Below are 20,271 nucleotides of genomic sequence, written 5' to 3'. Positions count from 1 at the left end.
CAGAAGAGGGAGAGCTTGATATATTCAAAGAATTGTTCAGAGACACAGAAAGCCGAACTACTACCCAGCGTATGTGCTATGAACATAGCCCCAACCGGAACACGTGAGTTTGATATAAACTTAAATCGTCAGGGTCATCAAGAGAAGCAACTCCTCACACCGTGCAGGGGTTCAGGGAATTCAGAGCCAGCCTAAGTGGAACAAGATTTTCCAGGTTGGAAACATTTATAAGGCGTATGACAGTGTCAGCTTGCTCGAAAGCTGTTTTACGGTGATTGGTCTTGACTTGGGTGGTCTTGGGCAGAGACCAAGAGGAATGCATAAGGTAGCATCGGACAGGTCTGTCCTTGCCAACACAGCCACAATACAGCAAGAGACACTGGTCAGACCAGCAAACAGGGGTCTTCTTTTTTTTTTCTTTTCAATAAAATTTACTGCAATAGAAATATAGTTTTTATTAAGCACAGGTCACTTAGATAGAAAACAGAGAACTCAGGCAACATTCAAATTTCACTTATTGTCATGAGAAACAGCAGGCATTTATATGATATTTTTTTCTATCTTAGCACCAGACAGAAAAAACAAGGTGCACTTTGAAATAACAGTAGATGATTACATGTGTTGTACTTACTTTATGCCTGGCACTGTTCTCAATGTTTTATGATTTATTTCTCAGTTCGTGAATTCTTGAGATCAGCCTGTGATGTCAATTCTGTTGCTGTCTCTGTTTTATTTATTTATTTATTCATTCATTTATTTATTTTTGGTACCAGGGATCGAACTCAGGTCCTTGAGCTTGCAAGCCAGGTGGCAGAGCCACTGAGCTAAATCCACGCCCCGCAGTCTCTCTTTTTTATAGATGGCTGGCAGAGTTAAATAATATTCGAGAAGTCACACAGTTGGCAGAATAAGCACCCAGGGTTTTAGGCAGTAAAATACACGCTCCACTCTAAGCATACACTTGCCCTGCGAATCCAGTTCAGGATCTACTTCCGTGGGATGCTTGCTTTATTACCTCTTATAACTTTATAATGTTCCTCAGAGTTTTATACAAAGAGGTTTTCTCAGGAAACATGGCGGACTAGTTAGAATCTGGGAATCGGCTCTGTGATTTAGGGTAAGTGGAGGTATAGGTAGGGTATAGTTTCCCTCCTGATTAATAATCATAGTAATAATTCCTGCTGGGTTGGGTTATTATAACACAACTAAAATGTAAAGTATCTAAGGTTGTCCTTCACACACGTTTATCTATACCCATTTTTAGATTTCTATTTCAATGTAGATATAATTATAGATGTAAATATGGGGACAGATAAATTGATAGCTGTAGATAGATACCTGTCATTACCGACAGGGCTATAATTATTTTAGAAATGAAGGAAATCAGAGCCAAACTCAAGAAGCTTCAGTCACACGATTCCTTGAGAAAAATGTACAGAAGCCAAGCTTCCTAGAGATTTTATTTATTATTTATTTTGTACCAGGGATCAAACTCGTGTCCTCGTGCTTGAAAGGCAGGTGGCGGAACCACTGAGCTAAACCCCCGGCCTGCTTTCTAGAGACTTTTAAACCCTAATATATCAGAAGCCCCCAAAACATAGCATTTGGATCAAAGAATCATTAGCAATAAATACATAAATCTTCATTTTTGCAGACCGCCTGGTAAAATGTCAGGGCCCCTTTCCTAACGCATAATCTCCTGCTTTTCGCAGCTGCTGCAGCCCTCAGCCAAATGTTTTCTCATCCTCCTCACCAACCAGTAGCTCCTCCCCTTTCCACTTTCATGATGTAAATCATTTTTCTTTTGCTTCCATCTTCCTTTCCCCCACTCCCTTTGATCTCCTTCCCGACATCTAGAATTCTTCCTCCTAGTTTCATGTCAACTCTTTTTCATTTATTTCTTTATATCTTTTTTAGGTTTCTCATATAAGAAAAAAAATGTGATATTTAACTTTCCGTGCCTGGTTACTTTCACTTAACATGACGGTTCCTATTGCCGTGCATTCCCCTGCAAATGACATCATTTCATTTCTTATAGCTGAATAGTATTCCACTGTGTATACGATATGCCACATTTTATTCATGAATTGGGTATGTATGGTGTTTCTACAGCGCAGTTATTGTGGGTTGGCCTGCTTTAATCATGAGTAGCATGTATCACTGGTGGATGCAGTCCTTGATTCTTTTGGGAATGTGCCTAAGAGTGTTAGAGCTGGGTCAAGTGGTATTTCTATGTTTACACTTTTGTGGAACCTGCATCCTAATTTCTACAATAGCTTTGCCAATATTACTAGTTCATGTTCTGACCAGTAATAACCCTCACTAGCATCCATTTCTTTTCATCCTCTTGATGATAGCCACTCAGAGAGGAGATGGGATTTCGATCAAGTTTTTTGTTTGTTTGTTTGTTTGTTTGGTACGGGGGATTGAACTTGGGACTTTGCTCTTGTGAGGCAGGTGGTGGAACCTCTGAGCTAAATCCCTGGCCCTCGATGAATTTTTAATTTGCATTTCTCCAATATCTAAAGAAGGGAATGAATTAAAATGAGAAAATGAAAAATAATGTCAACAAAGTCTTTGTAGATGATAGGGAGGGAGGGTGGGAGGGGTTGAAAGGAGGGCAGGGAATGGGGAAAAAATAAGAACCAATATTGATTATGTGAAGGTACAAATTTCCAAAAATGAATGTCATTATATTGCATACATTAAATGTGCCAATAAAGTTAATTTTAAAAAGTTGAACATTTTTTCATATACTTTTTGATATCTGTATTTATTCTTTCAAGTGATTTGTCAACAGGTTTATTGGGTTCATTTTTGTGGGATAGAGCACTTATAATTGCTTATACAGCCTAGATATTATACTCTATCAAAACAGTAACTAGCAAAGATTTTCTTGCATTCATTGGGTTGCTTCCTCACAGTGTACTGTTTTCTTTGTCATGTGGAAGTTTTTTTAATTTGATGCAGCTCCATTTTTTTGTTCTTGACATCATTTTCTGTGCTTTTGGAGTTCTGTTAGGAAGTCTTTGCCTGTGTTTATGGCTTCAATATTTCCCCTCTCTTGTCTTCCATAAATTTTGATGTTTTGGTTTTATATCTATGTCTGTAATCCATTTTGATTTGATTTTAGTACAGAGTGAAAGAGAACAAGAATATCAACATAAAAGAAAAAAGAGTAAGAGGAGTAGGGAGACAGAAGCAGCTATGAGGAAGGAAGTAAAGAAAACAGAGCAAAGAAGGAGATACGTATGGGAGGTGTGCGGGGAAGGAAACTGTTTGCAGTTGTTCATCAGTCAAACAAATTTAGCTATTCCTAAGGAGCAATCACTGATGCGGGAATATAATGCAAAACAAGGTATGATGTTATGGAGTAAAAGCAGAGGATAAAACAGCCATGCCCACATATACATATAAAAGATGGAGTCTTATCATACAAAACCAAATGGCAATAACAGGGCAAAAGGCAGAGCAAAAGAGGAAAGAGCGAGAAATGAAGAAAGGAGCACTTGTCCCATTTCTTTGGATGACGTGAGTGCCCTTGTGCAGTTTTTCTCTGCTGTTGATTGTACCTGCCATGTTCAGGAGCCTCTGGCATTGTTCAAGTCCATGGTGGGATTCACCCTGCTGCCTCCAATGAGGGTCTGGCCACAAGCTTCTAGGAGGCTCCACCCAGTCCTCTCTCCATCTGTGGAAATTCAAAGCACCGCAGAACCTGGATTTCAGTGGCCACCAGGTGAGAGAGGTCATCTCAGCTACTGCAGGCTGTTCCTCATTCACTGGCCTTGGTCTCCTGGGGGCCCAGCTTCTATGGAGCTGAGTTCTCTGAGTTTCTGTCAGGGCAGAAGCCCCAGCCAAGACTGTCCAGTCCATGCCCCGCTGCCCCTCACACAGACTTTGAGACTCTCTGGCCTGTTCCCTGGGGAAGTTCCAAGTGCGGCCTGTCCAATTAGCCTTGCTGTATCCCTGGCAGTCTCTACTTTTGGTTCCACTGCAATCTTCCAAGTTTCAGCCTGGCTTGTGGCCCCCATAGCTCCTATTAACACGTTCACTGTCCTGCTATTGTCTCTGACTCTAAGCCAGGCAATGGGGCTGAGCTGAATCCATGGGGCCCACACCCCTGGCTTCTTCCCACTTAGTTTTCTGCACAATGGCATAGTCTCCAAAGGTGAGCATAGAGCCCTTGAGCAGAGAAGCATTTCCCCGTTATTGTCTCAGTCTCTGGGCCCTGTCCTGGCAGGAGGACTGCAAAGCTTGGCTGGCACTAAGAACGGCAGTGTCTGGGGTCAGTGCCCAGCTTTGGTCCCCACCCTTTGGGTTTTTCCCTGAAAATGCTATGTATTTCACACAATGGCTCTGCATTCAGACCTGCTCTAGGAGCAGCACCTGGCTTAGGGGACAGCTTTGCTTCCTATTTCAGCTTCGTTTTTTTCGGCGTTGCATCTGTTCGCTACTAGAGGTTGCATTCAGCAGTTGGTGTCTCTACCACCCCACACAGAGGCCCCAGTCACCCCACTCACACTGACTGTCTTTGGTGTGCATCTCAGAGCTGTCTGTGAATGCCGCTTCCTCTGCCTCACATTGATCTAGACTGCGAGGATCATTTTTTACCAAGTTCACCTACCTCGCCGTTCACCCGTGAAGTCCACACCAATATGCTTTGCTGCGATCACCTGACATTTTCTGCAATCAGTCTCAGCTTCTGTAGAAGATCAAGTACTTCTCCGGGCACACTCATTTGCACTGTCTCATGTAAATGTGTTTTGCATTTTCTTATTGTTCATAGCAATTTCATGAGTTTAAGTCAACCTGAGAGAATATGTATTATTTATGTTTCTTAAACTTCTATACTTCAACAAGTTAAAATATTTATAGTGTTGCAACTCAGCTGTGGTCTTCAGTAGACTCACACTCTTAGTGGAACTTTTCTCTGACTCATTCACTCTTGATCACCCAAATGGAATCAAAACCTCTCCCTCAGTGTCCCCCTGTACACATTGGCTGAGTCTCTCCAGCCTTATTTAATCTCATTATGTGTAAAATTGGTTTGTACATCTCAAACGCATGTGGTACCAGATTTTAAATATGTTACACCGCATTAAAAATTAATTTTAAAGCTTTTTTAAAAGAAAAGTAGAGCCACAGCAAAACTAAGATCTGTTACTCTCCAGAGAGAGTCTAATTCAGCTGCAGCAGCAAAAGTGGATGACTGGTTTCTAAAAGCATGAACTCCCACACTGTGCAAAAAACTTCTGAAAGTGTAGATGAGCTCTGGTAAATGACGAAACCAAACCAAAACAAACAAACAAAAAACAACCTTTGCATTTCAAGGAACAGTGAGCTAGAATCCTGAAATTTCCCAAACAGCTGTGATAAACGTTATCTCTACTGTCATGCACTCAACTTGATACCAAATAAAGTTTCTTTCGTATCGGGGTTAACTGTCAATAATGTCTTGCTTGGTCATCCACAGAAAGCGTTAGCAAGACTTGGTAGGTCATGAGATGTCTTATAATCTCAGTATTGGCTGTTGTCTCAAGCTACTGTGCTTAGAGGGTTCATGCCGTTAGTAAAGAAAAAACTTCATTTGCATCACATTATTTAATTTGATCAGGGGAGTCTATTTTGTCTGTTCCAAAACAGACACATTTTGAAAAGGTACATTTTCCATGTATTGAACCACTGGCAAACTACATTTTTACTGTGGCTGTCAAAATAAGTCTCATAGTTGAAAATGTCTGCACAAGATGTTAAGTCAGACTATGTCCTTTCAGGCAATGAATAAGAATTTCCAGAAACACTAGCTTGTTAAGTTATTTGTTAATGGTTTCTTTATTACATTAAGACTTCTCTATAGTAAACAGTAATTCTTTATTTTTAACATGTAGACACTTAAGGAGAATACATCTGAAATGCATATTATACATCTTTTACTGTCAAAACATTTCTGGTCATTTCTTATATCTCACTGTAGCACAATATACAATGGTCATAATTTGAATTTCTAGAAAATTAGATTCAGATTTGGATGGAAATCTTGAATGTATAATATAATAGGCATGCAGTTAGCAATGTTAAAAATACAGAATTTGAAATCAGAAAATTTAAACTTGTCACCATTCTTAAGTTAATGAATGTCTAATAATATAACAAGTTCTCAGAGTCAAAGTTTCTTCAGATGTTGTATAGAGCAAATGAGACACTGTGAGAAAGTATTTGAGAAACCATGTTAGGATACAGATATTTATAATTGTTGTTCTCATCATTCCTTATGGAAATGGACTTGGAAAATTCAGTTTCTAGTTCTTATTTTACCTATGTAAGAGAAGAACTTTTTATTTGACACTCATATAGTGAGTGCATTTCTGTCAACTAAGCACTATCATGATATGTATATATATATTTTTTTTCTGTTACTAGGTATGAAACTTGGGTCCTTGAGCTTGCAAAGCAGGCAGTAGAACCACTGAGCTAAATCCCCAGTCCCTCATGTTGTATAATTTGAAAGACTTTTATGAGATAACATTCAAGAGCAAAGTCTGTGAAGCCCTGAAGATTTTCCTATTTAAAGCGTCAGTTCACAGTCACGCTAAGAGCCCAATCACAGGGCCAAGGAAGTGTCTCACTCTTCCTTAAGTATCTGACTCCATTCTAACCTGACCCAATCCATTTGACTCTCCTCTCCGAATGGCAGGTGGCTAGTTAGTTGTGTAATTACAGTTCCACAGGTTCAGTTGAATAGTATGGACTCAATTTAGCTGTACAAAGAGAATGCAAGATTGCCACATAGATTAGTTTTGTAAAGACTTTTGATCCTTTTGTATTTTAATAAATTTCCCAAATGCTATTATTGCTTCTTTTAAAGACTTGATTCCTGAAAGCTTTTGTTCTTTACAGGCTTAATATCTGCTAAAGAAAGCTGCAGAAAAATGTTCAATAATGGAAATGCTAAGCCTTCATATTCATAATCAACAGAGGCTTTGAATCTTTATCAAAACTTTATCAACTGTTTATTACATTCCATCCTTTCAGCTCATGCTGACACCACTATTGAACCCCTCATTTCTGTGTTTTGCTTTGACAAACATTTTTTTATGTGTTTTGACTTTTTGAGGGACTGCTGTTCCTATTTTTTTTTTACGTATATGGATTTTATTGATGTTCAGTGTTAGTAATCATTTCAATTTAACAACATCTCACATATAACTAGCAAAGTTTATCACATAGCATAGAATAAAGTTCATAATTCATACTCTAGTCAACCAATAATCTGCTTATAGTTAGTTGACCTTAAAAGACACTTAGCAATAGCTGTTTTCCACAGTAATTTTTTGTTTGTTTGTTTGTTTGTTTGTTTGTTTTGTTATTGGGGATCGAACTCAGGTTCTTGCCCTTGTGAGGCAGGTGGCAGAACCACTGAGCTAAATCCCCAGCCCTTCCAGAGTAATTTTAATGATTTATCCTCATTTATCTTCATCATAGTGTATATAAAATAAATGATTTCAATTTATTATTTATACCTCAAAAGCTAAATTACTGTCAGAATGATAGTAAAGATTCTTTGAATTAAAATGTCTTTGTGTTTATACATTTATTCCTTCACATTATTATGCAACAATCTTTCATTTGGATTTATGATGCACTGAGAACTACTTTGGGTGTTGCACCCAAGAAGGGTAACCTGCAAAAGATATATCCCAGGCCTTTGGAGAATTTGTGATGTATTTAGTGAGATAATTTTAAAAACAGTGTGCACCAGAGTAACTACCTTAAAGAATATAACATGTAAAATATGACATGTCTGTGACTTTCTAGGCCACAGAAATTAGGGTGAAGTTTGGAGTAATGACAGTAAGCTAAATGATGGAAAACATATAAGACCCTCAGACCAAGAAAAGTGCTTAGAAACTCTTAACAATGGAGTAAATAAAAGATGTGAAGCATATTTGAGCCAAATACAGCATTGCCCTTTAAATAGCATGGTCCCTTGCTTTTCCCTACTATAAACGAGCTGGAGTATTCCCTGTTTTGTTGGGTGTAAAGGTCTGAAAGTCCCATTTGCAGGTCTGATGTCTCAGAGGAGCTTGAGCCCAGGACCAAACCATGGCTTTATATTCAGACTGTTCCAGCTTCTGAGCTGTAGAGTGTGAGGAATTATTCCAGCGGCTCAAGGTAACTGAGAAGCTCAAATGAGTGATAATAGTTTTAATACTTTAAAATACATGTATCATTTGCAGAGTTGTGTCACAGATTCACCCTTTGTGCTTTACCACCTTTTGTATATAACATTCTATTATTGTTTTATCAATAAAACTAATTTTCCTTTTTCTTTGAACAGGCTATAGAATTTTAAGCAATTTTATACACTGTGTTTGTAGAATACTAGAATGCAATCTAGTGTCCATATGATAAACTGTTATTATATAATATTTAAGGTGTGTACTAATTGCAAAGTTCTACTTTTGCATTTCTGTGCATGCAAAACCTACTCTTAAACTAGTAAATATAAAGGTATTGAGAGCATGCTTTGAACTTTGATAACCCTGTACTGGGTCTTCTACCAGTAACATCCTCTCAACTTTTATTTTCTTCAACATGAACTTCACTTCTAATTTTTCAAAAGTGTAGGGAATCTTGTTTGAGTAAGTGCATGGCATTTTCATGGTTGGTTTCTTACTTTTCCATGTCTAACAAGAACATTTCTATCTTCAGATGCTGTCCTTGCATGGCTCCTGTGAAGGGTGCTGCGTGCTGTCTGTCGGGGTTGGACTTTAATGACATTCGCACTGCTCACCTGAGCAGATGATGCTGAGCTATCTAAAGTCCCAGGGTCACCGGCCTTAAATACTTGGGCTAATGGCATCTCTCTCTCATCGGCGTATCCTGTCATTTCATGGTAAAATCATTCCTTTTTTCTTTCCATCTTTTCTAAATTTAAGGCACTACTTCCAGTGATATGACTAGAAATAGATCTATAATGGTGAATCAGTTTATATATAGAATCGATCAAGTCAGGTTTCTCTGGAGCAGATTATTTTTTCCTCCTTTTAAAAAAAAATCAATAGCCCATTTGAATTTGCACCCTTTGTCTTCCCCGAAGAAATGGCCTTAATAGCAATTTTTAGGCAAGGGAATGTTCCAGAGTTTGATAGCATGACTTCATTTGGACTCTTCCGTAACGTGCACCACTCATTGCTTGAAACCACTCAGAAAATGTTGAGGGCAACAAGAAGCTGACCCTTTTCTTCCCTGACCTTCTTTACCTCCCTCTGTAATGCTACAAAGTTAATAATATTCATCCATGACCAAAAAAAAATACAAAGTTAATATGCAAATTCTCATTTATTATTTATCGGCTTTTGTTAGGTATTTTATATCTTTAATCCTAGAACGGTGCAAATAATAAGTTTTCTTATTCTTCATAGAGAAACTGATGCTAATTCTGGTTCAGCTACCTGCCCATGTTCTTACTGTAGCAGAAGCAGGATTCTAAAAGTCTATGATTTCTCCAAAACCTCCACTCTCTCTGCTGGGAAATCCTATAACTAGACTGTAGATTAGAAAATGATTTTATATTCAAAAGTCAATGAGGAAACTGTGTGTGTGGTGATGAATATCAGGCCAAAAATTGTACACACTAGTTGAAGAAAATATTCAATAAAGCTGATTATTCGAGACATATTTTCTATAGAAATGTAATATATTTCATTAATGTCAAAATTCTTAGAAGATTAAGACATTTATTTCAATTGAGCCAAAATTTAACGAGCACCCGTAATGTCCCTCTGACATCATCAATCGATGAAAAGATCCACTAAGTTCAAAACGACACCCCAGTAATTTACTGTAAGGCTTTCCCTGCAGACACAGTACGTAGGGACAGGAAAGAGCACCTCAGTTCTCTAAGACTGAAAATCGTACCCGGTCACCACTGAAGTCCATAGATAAATGTCACAAACTCTTATTTTCCTGGGTCATTTCCTACAAACGTGTGTAGACAGGATCCCTACATCTTTGTGGTTATAAGAAGGGCAATTCAAGAGTGACGCTACTCATCATACTCACCATCTTTACATTTAGTGCTGTTCCCTAAGCGGAAAGGCAAAGGGGTCCCCTAGTTTTGCTAATGTTAAAATTGCCAGTCATTTTTTCTAAATATGTCATTTTGATAAAAGACCTAAGCTGTTTCATGTGACAGCCCTCCCCAGCTTTTGTTCTCTATGTGCTTTATTCTCAAAACCTTTGCCTTTGTGGCTAAGCCTAACCCTATTTACTTATTTATTCTCCAGTAAATGTGATGGGACAAAGTAAATTCTCAATACTAAGTCAACAAACTCTTGATAGCCTGCTCTGTAGTTACGCAGAAGTGAACCGCTAGCTCCACCTTGACTACCCTGGAATGAGTCATATCATAGCCTCCTGTACAATTAGCAGAAAGCGTGCAGCCCATTTCTCCGCTTCTACTTTATCCTCTCTTGTGGTTTGTTCTGAGCAGAGTAGCCAACAATTCTTAAATCATTTTTAATTTATCTCCGCTGGATTCCTGCTTCACCTGGAATTAAATCTTATCCCTTTTCCAAGATCTGCAAGTAACATAAAGTCTGTCCTCCTGCTATGCTATCTTTCCAGCTCCGTTTCCACCACTCTTCTTATTCTGTTCCAGCCACAGTGAACCCCTTTACTAGTTTCGCTAGCATGATTCCACCTCACAGACTTGATATTATCCTTTCCCTCTACTAGAATGTCTTCTTCCCAGTTACTCTGAGTTCACTCCATCATTTTATCTCTATTTTCTTTTTTGTTGTTGTTGTTATTTTGAGACAGGGTCTGACTATGTAGTTGAGACTGAACTGGAACTCACTATGTAGCCCAGGTTGGTCTCCAACTCACAGTGATCCTCCTGCCTCAGCCTCCCGAGTGCTGGGATTATAGGTGTGAGCCACCACACCCGGCTTATTCTATTTTCAAATGCGGCTTTATCATAGTGTGAAAGTCCTACCTAAAATATTCCCTTTAACTACCTATTCAATTCCTGAATTTTTTTTTCCATGAAAACACTTGATTCCATCTGGAATATCAATTATTATTATGTATATATAATCAATCTTTCCCTGCTAGAGTAGAAGCTTATGGAGCACAGAAATGTCTATTTTGTTCCTTTCTCTTTTCTCCAAATTCACATACCCTAAAATAGTGTATGAAATACATTATTGCATATTTAGCATTTTAAAAGAAGTCAAGGAGTGTATTTTGTATACTTTTCAAGGTCCTACTGTGTAGTTTTTTGGGGGTGCCTAGGATCGAACTGGGGACCTTATGCTTCCGAGGCAGGCAGTGGAAACAATAAACTCATCCCCAGGCCTACTACTGTGTATTTTTAATTGAATTAAGGGCATTTATATAAAAGAGGTTTTTTTTTCCAATTTAAAGGTGAATATTAGAATTTAGGCTCCAAAACTGTGACTTAAATAAAACTGTGTTTACATATGACCCAACCTATAAGATATTGTTATAGAAACAACAAAAACAACAACAAAAACAGACTAATACATGCATATTACAACCCAGCTCACTAAGGAGAATTTTTATAAGTTGGGATATGCTGTTTGTTCAGTAAAAGTATTAGGCATTGTAGATGACTTGATACAGAACTAATAGGTTAGTTTTAACATTTTCTTTACAAATGAGCTAATTTTTGAGCAAATTTTAAAAGAAGAGATTGTGCTTGTGCTTTGCTCTCTGCTTTGCTCTCTCTGTAGCTAACTTTGTAGATTTTTATTCTAGCATTTCACATGCATAAATACTATCACTTACGTGAAAAAGTCCCTTTTCTACCCATGAGTTTATATGTCCAAGTTATCCTCTCAACTCAGTTTTGGTGAATTCTAGATTTGCTACTTTTGCTATTTAAAGAATTGTCTAGATTAGAAATAAGTAGAATATAGTCATCTCTCAAAATTCCAGAATATTAATAAAAACATTCTGCTGACCATAAAGTTGTAGGTGTATTTTGACTTGTTTTTATATCAGTCTTTTATTTTAAATTCTTATAGCTTTGACTCTGACACAGGCTACAAGAAATACACTTTATAAGCCTCTTGTTCCCAAGTCTCTAAATTGCACATTCTGAAAAACTGACTATTTCTGTGCAGAACATAGAGATTGAATGCAAGGCCACAATTCACTTTCAGGCTTTCTGCTGATGACATAAACCACCAGAGTTTGTTGGTTTATGAACAGCACCACAACCCAGAGGTTGAATTATGACATGAGTCAGTGATGAGAGATAAAGAATTGGCATCGCAAACCAAAGATAGTAGTTTCATTCTATTTAAATTTGAGCCATAGAAAAACAAATATTTTAAAATATTGAAGAAGAGGTTCATCTCTGCAAAAATTTGTACTTTATCGAGATAACTAGCTCAAGCCATATGAGAAAATACCAAATACATTTGAACATAAAATATAGAGATGATGCTGGTCAGGCGAAAGACAGGTCTGGCAGCTTTCAAAACTGAGATGTTTCTGAATTTGCTGAGAAAATTACCATTTTCCCTTCTAGAAGTGGTATCTTACAGAATTACATTAATTCATTTATGGCTCTCACTTCTGAATGTGATGTACTTATTAGTACTGCAAGAAGATTTCTCATTTTTATGTCTTGATGTGTTTTGAGAGGAAAAGGAGAAAAGAAAATATAAGAAGGCTTACTAAAAGCCACAATACAGTATTGACAAAGGTAGCTCTTATACACCCATCCTTACACCACTCTTTATTTTTCAAGTTCTGAAATAGTCTCAATGCTAAGTTCAAAACAGTAAGCTAAGCTACTAAGCCACACAGAAGCAAACATTGAATTATGCTATTCATCTCTATTTGGTTCTCCTAATGGTAAATCCTGAGAGAGAGATTTTAGGTCAGTTATTTCATTTGGGAGGTACTAGAAACATGGCGAATGGACAAAGAAAGGGTTTCAGAAAAACAAAGCAGCTACTAAGTGGTAGGTTATTAAGGTCATTTTCCATTGGAGCTTAATCTCACGGGGTAACTGAACAGCAGTGTAAAATGAAGCTTCCTCATTACTATACGGAGCTCAGTTAGTGCACACCCGATTGTCACTGGTGGTGGAGGTAGGCAGTGTTAATTCAGCAAAAGCCTTCAAGCATAGGGGAATGCTGCTGGCAATTAGAAGCCAGGGCGAGAAAGCTACCGACCAACTCTGTAAGTGGCTGCTCCTGAGGGGATGTTTGAGACTAGGAGGCAGAGTGGCTTGTCCTCTAGTCACACCTCTCCACTCCTCACTACTGTCACTGAGAGAAACAAGTCCCAATTTCCTGTACTTCTGCAAAAGAAATGGAAGAGGCAGATATGAAAGTAGTCAAAATCAAAACGGAGTTGCCAGGGTCAATGGTAACAAACAAACACACTAGGGGAGACTGGAAGGACTTTTGTAAGTACTACTTCCTGATAATAGTGACAATCAAAACAAACAAACAAACAAACTCTGTCAAAACCCAACCTTTCACAAAGGCCACCACATTTTCACAAACAAAATATTTCTGTGAGGACATCCGTAGGGAACAGGGAAAGGGGATGTTACTAGAAGCCCTGCAGTAGGTCCTGGTCTCTTGTGAGCCATGACGGCACAAGGCAAATTAAAGAAGAAAGACAGAAAAGGAGACTGAAGAGAAGAAGCTGCTCTTGTCAGCAAAGATAAAGGCACCCTGGACCTCGCCACTATTTATTGGGGTTGTAGGGTATGACAGATGACTCAGAGGGTGGCGATAACCCTAAATTGACATTCCTAGAAGTATCAGATGTTGGGGGGAGTGGTGATCCTATGACCACAAGGATCTTAGGCTGATGAGGAGTTTAGGTTGATTAGGGGACAAGAGCGAAGACGTACTTGTTCTTACCACTGTGGATGGGATGAGTTAAGCTGATAAGAAGTTTGTCCTTCCGCAGGTGAAACCTTTCTCAAAGAATCAGGATGTCTCCAGCTGATGTAGTCTTACCCTTGAGTGTCCCAGCATTGAGACCATTGAGGCATCAGCTGTGACCAGAGACAAAAATGGAGCTATGTTTTGGCACATCATAGCCTGCCTGTAGGCAAGAAGACTAGGCCTAGTCATAATTTAATTGTGAAAATATTTTTCTCCAAAATTATGTAGAATGACTCCAGACAAACATCTGTACAGCAACTCTCTGTTCGACCTTAAAAGAGAGTCACCTTTGTTATCAATCCCTGTGACTAAGGACCATGGCTTCAAAATACCCTAGTCCATTTTCACTTTGAAATTTTAAAATTTTCTCTCACCTCCTGTCACATATATCCCTACTACAATGTTCCATTATTCCTGAAGGAAACCAGTGCCTGCCAAAGATCACTCCACGCACCGACAGAGTTCATAGGAGAAAGATTTATTGTAGAGCCGCTGTGGCACAGTGGCCTACTCGGTGAAGGAGGAAGAAGAAGAGGGAGAAAGAGCTGGGTGGAAGGGGCTTGGTTATACAGCAGGTGGCTGGTGTAAGGGGTCGGGGAATTGCATCAGCTGCATGGGTAGCCACTTGGGGGTCATTATTTGTGATCTATGCCTTATGTGGACAAGCTTTGCTCGCACGTCGGTTTTGCTTATGGACGATGACGCCTGATGTAGGAAATGGAAACTTAAGGTATAAAATGGTGGTCGCTAACCAAAATGGCAACAGCCATATCAAGGCAGTTTCTTATAATTCCCAGATAAATATCATTATTCTTTGGAGAATCTTTATGTGCTTATTATTTTAATTGACACATAGTTTGAAGTACTCATCCCTTGAGATATTTAATAGGCTTGTAATTTCCCACAGAATTCAATTATCACATTCTGTAGGACCAGCACTGTATCTTTGACACTCTGAAGTTAAGCTTAGCATCTACTGTACAATACCACCCCTTCCCACATTTGCTTTTCTCACCTTTGTCTCCATATGGGTACAGAGCACCAACACCAATCCATTTATTTTAAGATGTTTCTGCATAGCCTATCCACTCCCAGTCATATTAGTTTTCCCCTTTAATGCATACAGACCCTGACCTTTCTCACAATCTCTGCTGTTACCACCCTGTCCCCAGTCCCTGCAATCCCTCCCAGGCCTGCAGAAGAGCTCTCCATTGTTTTGTTTTAAATCCTCTCTTTACATGACACCAGCGTTATCTAGCTATGTTAATATGTTGTGAAGCATTGGGAAATTTCTGCTGCCATGAAACTAATATCTGCTTCTTTTTTTATCATAACCCATTAAGCGTGTCCTGCCTCTGCTGCACTGTCCAGTATCTCTCATCGCTCTTATCGCCTCTGCTTCAGAGATTCTCAAATCAATCTGGCTCCCTTCTCACTTTCTAATTTGCCTCCAATGCTTTTCTTTGAACTTATCGGGATTACATCATTTCAGATTTTTGCATTAAATTCCCCTTATTTAGAAAGAGTACTAAAATAGCCCTCACAGCAACCACCATCTCTTACCTTGTTTTCTTCAGAGCACTTGTCATGACAAGATTTTTTTTAAAAGGTTTCTATCTAGTCTCTATTTCCCCACATAAAATTTAAATTCCATGAAAGCTGAAGTTTATGCCTTGCATGTTATACTGCAGTGCTTCAAACAATGCAACAAGCCTGAAAACGCACACATTATACAGCTAATGAATGGTGCTGTAGGGAAGAGAAAACTTTCCCTCTACCCACTGAGGGTTAAGTAATTGAGTCTATGAAATAAAATTGACAGTTGATAAATTAATAGGAGAAAAGATACATGAATATTATGTGTAGAGGAGTATCATGGAAAAGAAAAGTGAATTATTCAAAAAAAATAAAGTAAAATCTAAAATCTTCTCTAGGACAGATGGGACAAGGGATGCAGGTAGCTTAGGAGAGAGTAAATTGTTTCTGAAAAAATAAATGGACCCTTGGAGGAGCAGTTCACAACCTATGACCACTCTGTCTAGACCTGTGTGAATATCCAGTTTCCTCTTCAATAAATCATTGCTGATTTGAACTGAGCAGAAAGCCTAATTCTCAGATATATTTAGCAATGGACCGGCCTTCAAGAAACTAACATACAATTGGCACCATCCTGGTTAGCAAACAACTGTAAGATGCTAATTCGTAAAATTATCTTTGAGGAGTGTTACAGTAGGAAGCATAATACCTCATCCCCAGAAAGATCCATATACCAGTCCTGTGAATGTGTTGGAATACATGACCATAGAAAGCTAAAATGTAAGTGAATTTAAGAGTGTAAATTGGCTAAACTTAAATAAAAGAAAAATATCTGTAGGTATCTTCTTGGTCCTGCTGTTCATGGACCACTCTTATTATAGCATATCCACAATAAATAGCAGTTTAAGATATGTCAGTGGAGGAGATTTTTGAAAAGCATGGCTAAAATATATTCTAAACAACACATCCTCAATACAGTTAAAAGTATACTAACAGAAAAAGACACTGAGGGTAAAGAGGTAGAGAGAGAAATTTTACCTGTCGTTTCATAAGAATGCACAGTACTTAGGAAGTTTTTGTTTTTATCTTTTATTTGAACATGTATTTCTAACTGAAAATATTGAACAGAAAACTGTCTAGCAGTCCTTTCTGAGTCTCCATGCCAGGTTTCTTTATAACCAGTACTGAGATTAGTTTTGTTCTGGGATCTCTGAGGGGCGGAAAATAAAATTCACAGGAAAGATTCAGGGACAGACATAGGCTGCAGCTTCCCATACAGTAGTAACATACCTGAAATAGAAAGGCAGACAGCAGAGGAGCTTCAAGTTGAGCTCTTCTGGACCAACACTGCATTTGTGACTTAGAGAGTCAGCACACGTTCGCTAACATTCTTCCTAAAGTGCTGTTTCCTTCTTAGTGACATACCAAGCTGTTATCAAGTGTGAAATATCCCGAGTTGACCATACAACCTTAATACCAAAACAAGATGCATTCTATACTATTCACAACATCTGCAAGTTAATTAAGAATTCTGCTCATGATGATATAAAAAACCTAACATATTTTCAATATCCAGCCAAGGGCATAACAGATGTTTGTGCAATAATACTCAGATATATCCTAGATTTGTGCAAGACACTTAATATCTACCATAAACATCAAATTTAGTATTGGAGAAATATATTTTCCAGGCCACTGCTGTTCTTCTCAGGTGTAAAACAGCCAATGAATTTTGCATTAATCATGCAGAAGAACACGTTCACTTGATTGCGGTTTTAAAAACAACGAGAAATATAAAATAGAGCAAGTCTATTATAGTAGAGGGCATGCAGTATTACAGTACTGGAGACTTAGTTCGTGATCAAGCTTCTTCTCTAATAACAAAATGGTATGGGGATATCTGGCACTGTACCATGTTAGTCTCCAGCGCCTGGAGAATTTTAGGAAGTTTCCAAGGTTTGGGGCAAGACAGTAAGTTTTAGATGCAGATTGAAATTGGCCTAATTCTTGATATTGCAGTCACCTTACTAGTATATTGTGGAGAAGAACATTTGCAGGAATCACAGCCACTTGAAGTCATGTTTCGTTCCGAAAAAGTGGGCATTATGAGAGATCATACTTACATGAATTTTTCTGAGACCCAAGGAAAATTTGATTGTGATTATAAAACAGAACAAGAGATCCTCGTGATTTCTTCTCCCCTACAGGTTCTAAGATCAAACTTGTGATTTTTTAATTCAGGTTGAGTATTAGTCATTTGCCCTAGATAGCAGCAGGAAGGTATTCACACATAATTTTATCCCTACACAATTTGCTTTTGTGAGGAAGTATCAATTGAGTACTTTTCGAGAAAAATAAGTACAGTGTGAGAAGTAATCAGTTATATGCGATAATATAGAAAACCTGGATAAAATGGAAATCTTAAGAATGATTTAATGAAATTGTAGTGCAAATTAGAAACAACCAGTTGCCTATCTAGTAGAGCCAAGTGAAAAGAGAACTACTTCAGGAGTTTGCAGATTGCATCATGCTGGCATTCGCAACACGGAAGTTGTGCCGATTGCAGAGATGGTGGAAAGGGCATCTCACACGAGGCAGAGTAGAACAGAGCGCCGAGTTTGGACACAGCTAGAAATGCATAGGAATATGCAAATACTCACTTTTGGCTGTGGCATACAGCACAAGAAAAGGAAGAGTGGGACGTAAGCCTGAAGAAAGTAACTTGGCAAGAGCTCTTGGAGAGCTTTCAGTGGATTAAAGGAGTTGGAAGTGTTTTCAGTTAACAACAGAGGATCATTAAAGATTTTTCAGTTGCAGGTGGAAAAGTGCATGATCAGAATTTTGCTTGACGATTCTTAGTCTGGCAGTAGCAAGTTGGAGAGACTGGAGGCTGGGAAAAAAGTTTTAAAGTAATATTTGTCAGTTATGAGAAATAGCAATATGCCCACAGACTCGAAAAGAGGAATTAACACCCGTTTTCGGGTTGCTATATAAAACATCATAGACAGGGTGGCTTATATATACTCTGAAGTGAAATTAGTAGGACACACACGTGTAAATACTGAATAGTTTTTCCAGTGTGAACAATCAAAAGTATAATATGGATAAAAATGTATAACTGATATTGCGTGATAGGAAGAAAAGGTCTAAATGAGTAGGGTAAGTGGTAGGGGAAAGATAAGAAGGGAAAAGAAAAAATATGAGAAAAGGAAAAACATGGGAACAAAGTCTTTGTAAACAGGGAAGGGTGGGGGGTGAAGGGAGAACTGGGCAAAGGGAAAATATAAGAACCAAGGTAAGTCCTATAAAGGTACAAGATCCCAGTGACAAATGTAACTATGCTGAATACTTAAAACGTACCAATAAGTTTAATGTTTATAGGGAGAAGAAATGTATTTCTCACAGTTCTAGAAGATATAAGTCTGAGGGCAGGTATCCTTGCATAAGGAAAATAGATACCAAGAATTCTCTGACATTTCTTCTATAAGAGCTACTTTTCTTATAAGAATAATTTCCATCCACGAGGTCTCACCATCACAATCTAAGTACCGCCAAAGTATCCTACCACCAAACACCATAGCAACAGTTTAGTATTTCAGCACAGGAATACTGAGGAACACAAGCATCCAACACTGATGATTAAATAAATAGGAGGGTTTTTTTTTGCAATTCCTCAACCCATCTAAATATCTTAATTCCATCCCCACCTCAACTCTAAGGCCAAGTTTTCTCAGGCCGGGCACGTCGTCTTTGTTATATCCAATTCCTAGAGTATCTCTTTTTCATTTCCTCTTGCACTGTGGTTCAATCTCTCATGTTTTTAGAAACAACACAAAATTTCCTCCCAGTTGGAAGAATTCTTTGACTATCTACGATTATTATATACATTTTTCAAACATTTATCTATGATTAACATACGCATTTTCAAACCAAGTAACAGAGTAAATATAGTACTAATTCCTTATTTTCAAGTAGCTTTCTGTCTGCAAACAAAAATGCATACTGCAGATTTCTTTCCTTGATTAAAATGTTACAGTATTTCTTTCATTCATTAAAAAAGTGAATATCTATTGAGCTTCTACTGTAAGCTAGATATTCTGTTAGACGGTAGGATTAAAGAAATAAGTGAGAAATACAATGCTTGATTCAATAAACTTTACATATTGAAGTACAGGCTAATTGTAGGTGGTATAGAGACTAAAAACTTAAATGAATAAAATATCATGTGATTCTGGATATTCATTTAATCATATAAGTTCAGAGAACTGAGTAAAGTATGTATGACGCTCTACATAAGGAGTCTAGGCAAGAGATTTAAGTGGAGAAGCTAAAACCTAAACAGTGAAATGGACTAAGCCATAATTAGTAGCACAATGGAGAAAGAGTACAAGAGAAACTCCAGTAAAAATTCCCACGGTGGGCTAGTTGAATATATTTGAAATAATGGTGGGGGGGGTAGAATAAAGAAGTAGCACTGGAGAGAAGATGAAATGCTGGCGAAACATCTTTGAGCTAAATTCGAGGAATTGAGAGAAGAGGAAACATAGAGTTTTGCTTACACAAAATGAAAGACAGCAAGGAGGAGATGATAGTAGAACATATTTGAGAGGTACTTGAAAATTATTTGGGGTTTGGATTATCTTAGTATTTCAGTTAAAAACCTAGGTAGTTATTTCAAGTTGGTAGCTTTAGACATAAATGGTAGAGTGATCGAATATAGATAGATAGATGGTAGATAGATGATAGGTAGAGAATATATATATTATATATAATATAATTTATTATATCATAT

This window comes from Fukomys damarensis, unplaced genomic scaffold, assembly GCF_012274545.1.
Source record: "Fukomys damarensis isolate Sample0158 unplaced genomic scaffold, DMR_v1.0_HiC HiC_scaffold_33, whole genome shotgun sequence".
Classification (NCBI taxonomy): Eukaryota; Metazoa; Chordata; class Mammalia; order Rodentia; family Bathyergidae; genus Fukomys; species Fukomys damarensis.
Note: the sequence above shows the minus strand (reverse complement) of the source record.